The sequence below is a fragment of the Limulus polyphemus genome, unplaced genomic scaffold, assembly GCF_000517525.1.
Source record: "Limulus polyphemus unplaced genomic scaffold, Limulus_polyphemus-2.1.2 Scaffold167, whole genome shotgun sequence".
In the NCBI taxonomy this organism is placed as follows: Eukaryota; Metazoa; Arthropoda; class Merostomata; order Xiphosura; family Limulidae; genus Limulus; species Limulus polyphemus.
Window position 1 is genome coordinate 807,463 of NW_013665777.1, and position 6,207 is coordinate 813,669.

The following is a 6,207-nucleotide window of genomic DNA, read 5'->3' on the forward strand; positions in this document are numbered from 1 at the left end:
GTTCCAGTTGCCACTGCTGTAGTCACTCTTCTTGTTTATTTTCTCGTTCTTCTTGTTTCTTTTCTTTCTCCTCCAGCCACTGCTGTAGTCTCTTTTCTTGTTTATTTTCTTTCTCCTCCAACCACTGCTGTAGCCTCTCTTCTTGTTTCTTTTTTCGTTCTTCTTGTTTCTTTTCTTTTTCCTCCAACAACTGCTGTAATCTCTCTAGTTAATTTTGCTGTTTTTGTATTGCTGCCATCAAATCTGCTAAGTTGTAGTTTGATTTGCCACCTCTCATTTCCATCTTTTTTTTTCTTTTTCCGTCCCACTCTCTGACACCAATTTGTTACGTATCTACTTTAATTTCCGGTATAACTTTTTTCCGAGGAACTTCAGCGATACAAGACCTTTCTTGATTAACTCAATTTATTCTTCCTCGATACAAAATTTGTAATACACAGAATTTTCACAGTCAATACGTTTCTCGTCTTTTTCAACTCAAAAACCTTTATAACACACGCTATAAATCACAGTGATTCACACACTTTACTTTCGGTGCCTACTGTTCGCTTGACTCAATTATCTATCTTCCCAATCCGCAGGTTTTTCTCGCCAGGCTTATATACTAAAAAAGAGGGCATCTCGATCAGACTAGAGTTGCCGGGCAAATTCATGATCCTTCGAGAAATTCCAGCCCGCATACTCCTAGCGTCGCGTGACTTCCGCTGTCGTAACAATATGTCATATTCCAACCGGCTTGATGGAACTTCTTATTAGTCAAAATAAATCGTCGGCACTGGTTATTACTACAAATATAATGTAGTTGACATGTTACAAATTCTTTGCTTTCATTCATATGTTTTAAAAATGACTAATTGCCGCCCTCCCCAGTGGCTGAGCTTTAAGTCTGAAAGCTTATAACACTAAAACTCGGGTTTTGATACCCGTGGTGGGCACAGCAACGATAGGCCATTGTGTAGTTTTGTGCTTAAAAACAAACAAACAAAAAGAACTAGTTGCCTTTCCTGAAGATCAGGTACGGCTATCGCAGATAGCTTTATTTGTTTTTAAATTTTGCACAAAGCCTTTCGAGAGCTATATGCGCTAACTGCCGCTAGTTTTGAAGTGATAGACTAGAGCGATTTCATGCAGGAAAACTATTTTTTTTTTTTTTTGTTTGCTAAGTGTTCGATATTTTCAACCTGAAAACCACGTTATGCGACGCGTGGGCTACACACTCAAGTCAGAGACTCCCAGGTTCAAACACAACCATATTTCATTTATAACAGCACAACAAGCAAACAGTCAGTAACAGCCGCCGCTTACACAGCTACTCTTAATAGAACAGCACATCGCGGCTCGAACCTTGGGCCTTCCCTAACGCCTCCCCTTCTCCCTTTAATTGCACTAACTCTGTTGACTTACAGATAAAGCATTAGTGAAATAAAAAAAAACATAATAATACATGTGCTTTAGCTGTGGAGATCAGCACACTAAGTCACATCTGATAACATGTTTTTTCAATTACATTTTCAACAATTATTATTTTTAGTCACTTATAAGAAACTAGAATTTTATGAGTTACTCTGAAATAACCAAGGAAAGAACTTAATATGAAAGGTTGGTAATATGGAATTTGTATGAGCTACAATTATATCTTGCACATTTTAGGTAGAATATTTTCATGAAAATACGCTTGGACAGTTTTTTGTCGTATTTCATTTCGTACAAATAATTCACTAATACTCAAACTAGGAAGTAATCATTATGGTATTTTAGTATGTATTAAATGCATATTTTTAACGTACAGAGAAGAAAAATGTTCTGTCCTTTTTCATTTACAAAATTATGAATTCGACACATTTATTATTTTGTTACCAGTGTACAGCCTGTCAACAATGAAAGAGGCTAGTACCCCCACCCCATGGTATACCTTAACCTCACATTTCATAGCTAACTGAAATAAATAAATAGTGCGAAATCAAGCTTGACCAACAAAGAGGCAGAAAAGTGCAGTGGAGGCAGTCAAACGTCGGTAAGTTCCTTTATGAGCCAATCAAAATTAAGATCATTCATGAAATGAATTCGTGGAGTATTCATAGAATAATTATTGGTAAAAATTATTTAGATTAACATATTCTAATATATATAGAAAAGCCAATGTGTTTTGGTAACACTAAGTTCCAACACTGCCCCCCAGTGGCACAGCGGTATGTCTGCGGATTTACAACGCTAAAAGCCGGGTTTCGATACCCGTAGTGGGCAGAGCACAGATAGCCCTTGTGTAGCTTTGTGCATAATTAAAAACAACCAAACAAACAAGTTCCAACAATTGCTTTCATGTCATGTTGCTTAGCAACAAAAGCATAACATAATATTATTGTTAGTCTATGTACTGCAAGTATAAAATGAAATGTATAGAAAACAAAGCTTCACGTCTCTTCGTGAATCTTCTAGATACTCGTCACGTGTTACTAGTCACGTGACTTCCGCTGTCGTAACAATATATATATATATATATAGTCTGTTGAATGATGAAATGAACTATTATTCCTTTAGAATAAAGATAATCAACATTTTACAGTTAATTTCAATAATACCCTTTGAATCAAGTTTAAAAGAATAACATAAATAGTAAATGACACTAAATAAAATAAACAGCAAGAGGACTATATCTAATGAAAAACAAGATGTAGATTGAACTTTCAATGAAATGGTAAATAAAGATAAATAGGTAGAAAATTAATATTACAGTCTATCTTAGTAGCCAGTAAGAGGTATAAAAGTAAGTGAAACCACATTATATGGTTAAAAATTAGACTAATATGAAGGACATTTAGGTTCAGGTCGCTTAATTTATTTTTTTGCTATAAGTAAGGGGTCTCTGTTAGCATAAGCTCACTAATAGACCTTACCAGAATGATGTCATGTCATCATATGATTTCGTTATTTTCTCCTAGTGTCTGCCATATTGGACGGCATTATATTATAGACAGTGAAAAAAAAACACTTGAAAATAACTTTCCTGTGTTGCGCTTTTGGCTGCAGCATTAGACGTGGTTTACAACCGGGTATATCTTTATTACAAATTTCCATCTGATCTCCCCCCCTAAAAAAAGGAAATCAATATGGGTTGCTGTAGTCACGAAAAAAGAAATGACAGCCTTCATAGTGTTCCCATATCAGAACACATTTACTAAGTTATATTTGTATAAATTTAAACTTTAGTATAATGTAACGAATTTGTTATTATATGGTTATTTTAATATCAACGTTTGTTTATATTAGATTTATGCTTAGAAACATACGTAGCTTATACTGTTAAATGTGTATTGCGAAACTCCCGCCTATTCTCCAAAGTTGTAGAAGATTCTCGAGAGTAAAAATCAACAATGTATGTGTGTACATAAACGCTTAAATTTGTATTGTTACCTAAAACTAAAATTTCTAGAACGCCTCCACACGGCTATAAATATAACCAACGCGACGTGCCGAAAGAGAGAGTGTCTATTATTAGTTCACTATAGACAGTGTGCTATAGAACTTCGGAAGCTATAACTGTGATTGTTATAACGCTTATCAATCGGAAAACTTCGGATATTTGACCAAAATCCGTGGACACTACTATTTTTACGAAAACATTATCTAACATCATCGGTGAAACTCGACCTGTAATCAGCGAGAACTACAGGGCTAGCTATTTCCCCACTAAGTGAATTGTACCTATATCAATTCGTAATCAACTCGCTCATCGTGAACCCTCGATAAGATACCAAGGAAGTTCCAAACTAGAAAGAAGACTTTATATTGTTTGTAAGTTTGTGAAACTTTTGTTTATAAATCATTGTTTGTAATAACTGTTATTGTAAGTTGTACTGTTGTGTGTATATTAAAACGTATTTGTGTTAAAAAAGAAAAATGTGTGTATCAATCTTGTTGGCAAATATCATAAACTTACTATATATCGGCTTTTACTTAACTACTAAACCCAAAGTACAATTTAACTACTAAATTTAAATTATCATTTAACTCAATTTAAAACCATTCGAAATTCTAATACGTAACAATAACTATCATACTATTTATCAAAGTACCCCGTATCATTTCTAGAGACAGAAACGAGTAATGTATGTAATTACAATGATAAAAGTGTCGTTAGATTAGGTCAGGGTCAATTTGACACCATTGTGGCATGCAGGTTACATCACAATGAATAAACACTACTAATACTTGATATTGGTTAGCACCGGTTTTATGCTCATAGTTGTAACTGTGAGAGATAGAAAAAGTATAAACTACAAAAAAAAAACTCACCTTCGCAGTTACAAAGACACAAGCCATAATCTCTTCTTCTTTTTTTTTCACGTCTGATACCCATTATTAAGAAGAATTTATAACATTCCAAGTTTTATAGCAAATCATACTGCCATGGGTTAAACTACTGATAGAATCAACAAGATGCACATGAATATCACAATATCTGGGAGCTGATCAAGTTTTGACATGATCGGACAAGTCACCTGTGGAATAATGTATGCATGGGGTAAATCCCGGAGGGGCTATAGGGTAGATATCTCCCCAGTTTTCGTCGAGTGTGGGATGACCAATAATATCATCCACCTCCAGATTTTATTGCTGCAAGATGGTAAATGGACCACAAGTCTAATAATGAACCGATTACGACTCTGTCTTCATATTTTTAATTTACTCCCCATACATATTTACATTATCACCTCCCCACTTCCTACAACAAATTTACGCCCCTGAATATATGAATCAAAAACAACAAAATCATTCATATAAGGTTATCTTACCTTATTTTCATAAGCCATTTTGGCATATTTTTCAAAATTCAAAGCGTATTCACTCATCTTTATCGGAAGTCTAAACGTCCGAAATGGCGGGTGCTAATATTGCACTTCCCGTACATCACGTGATGCAGAAGGGTCTATTAGCTATAAACTGCCTTCCAGTGGCACAGCGATATGTCTACGGACTTACAACGCTAGAAATCGGGTTTCGATACCCGTGGTGGGCAGAGCACAGATAGCCCATTGTGTACCTTTGTGCTTAACTTCAAACAAACAAGCTATGAACTTTCATTTTGTGAGTCTCGCCTAACGTGTTTGAGTTGTTTCGTACAAGGATAATGTACTATAAAAACTGTACACAGATTCAATACGCAACAAGAGCAATCAGGAATATTGCATACACTCGCCACCCCCCTTCCGCCGCTTCTTTTCGAGATTGCATGCATTTATATTGAATAACGTCATATTTTTCCTTCGAAAACTTAGAAAATCCTCTTCGGATCCAGAATGATCACAGTATTCTATGTTTTAAGACATTTTATCTTTTCTTCTATTTTAATTTCCTATATGAACTTTTGCGTTTCTTTTTTTGGTTGAAATGTAGATAACGGATCACTTTCACAATGACATTTTGAAAACAAGACTAACAATAGATAGATAGATTATCTCTTCCTACGATTAGGAAGACGTACTCGCCCTGTCTACGAGCTTCAGCTCCAAGTTTTCACCTAAATCTTGCACTACGATATTAAAACCGTTCAAGGTATATGTTTACATCCTATTTGTGCACAACCAGAGGCGTTTTTTTACACCTCAAACTACTCTGTGCAATTTTATTATGGGACCCGCCCATACTGATAAACTATAGGTATAGAAAGTTTTTTTTTTGCATTACTTTGGAGGTCAGCAATACAAGGGGCCCGTCGGTGCGTTGCCCCGATTGCACCGAAGTTAAAATCGCCACTGTGCACAACCACCGTGTATATAAAATGTTGAAATTGTTAAGCATCCACCTGTCACGTACATAATCACATCCTACTATTAACAATGGGATAGCATCAGCAACAGCTTAGCCAATCAGATAGCGTTTATGCTAATGAAGCACTTATCAATAGTAGAAACAACTTATGTCTCCATGCCTGGCATATGCATCTAAACTGTAAAATAAAAAAGTTGAGAATCAGTATGACAAATACAATTATTTTAAACACCAATTGGAGTTTATTACTAGATGTTTCTGTTAACGTAAATACACTTAAAATTACGAATATGTAACGAATTTATTATTATATATTTATTTTAATATCAACGTTTGTTTAGATTAAGTTTATATTTAAAAACATGCATAGCTTATAGTGTTAGATATGTACTGTGAAACACCCGCCTATTCTCCAAAGGTGTGAAAGATCCTCGAGAG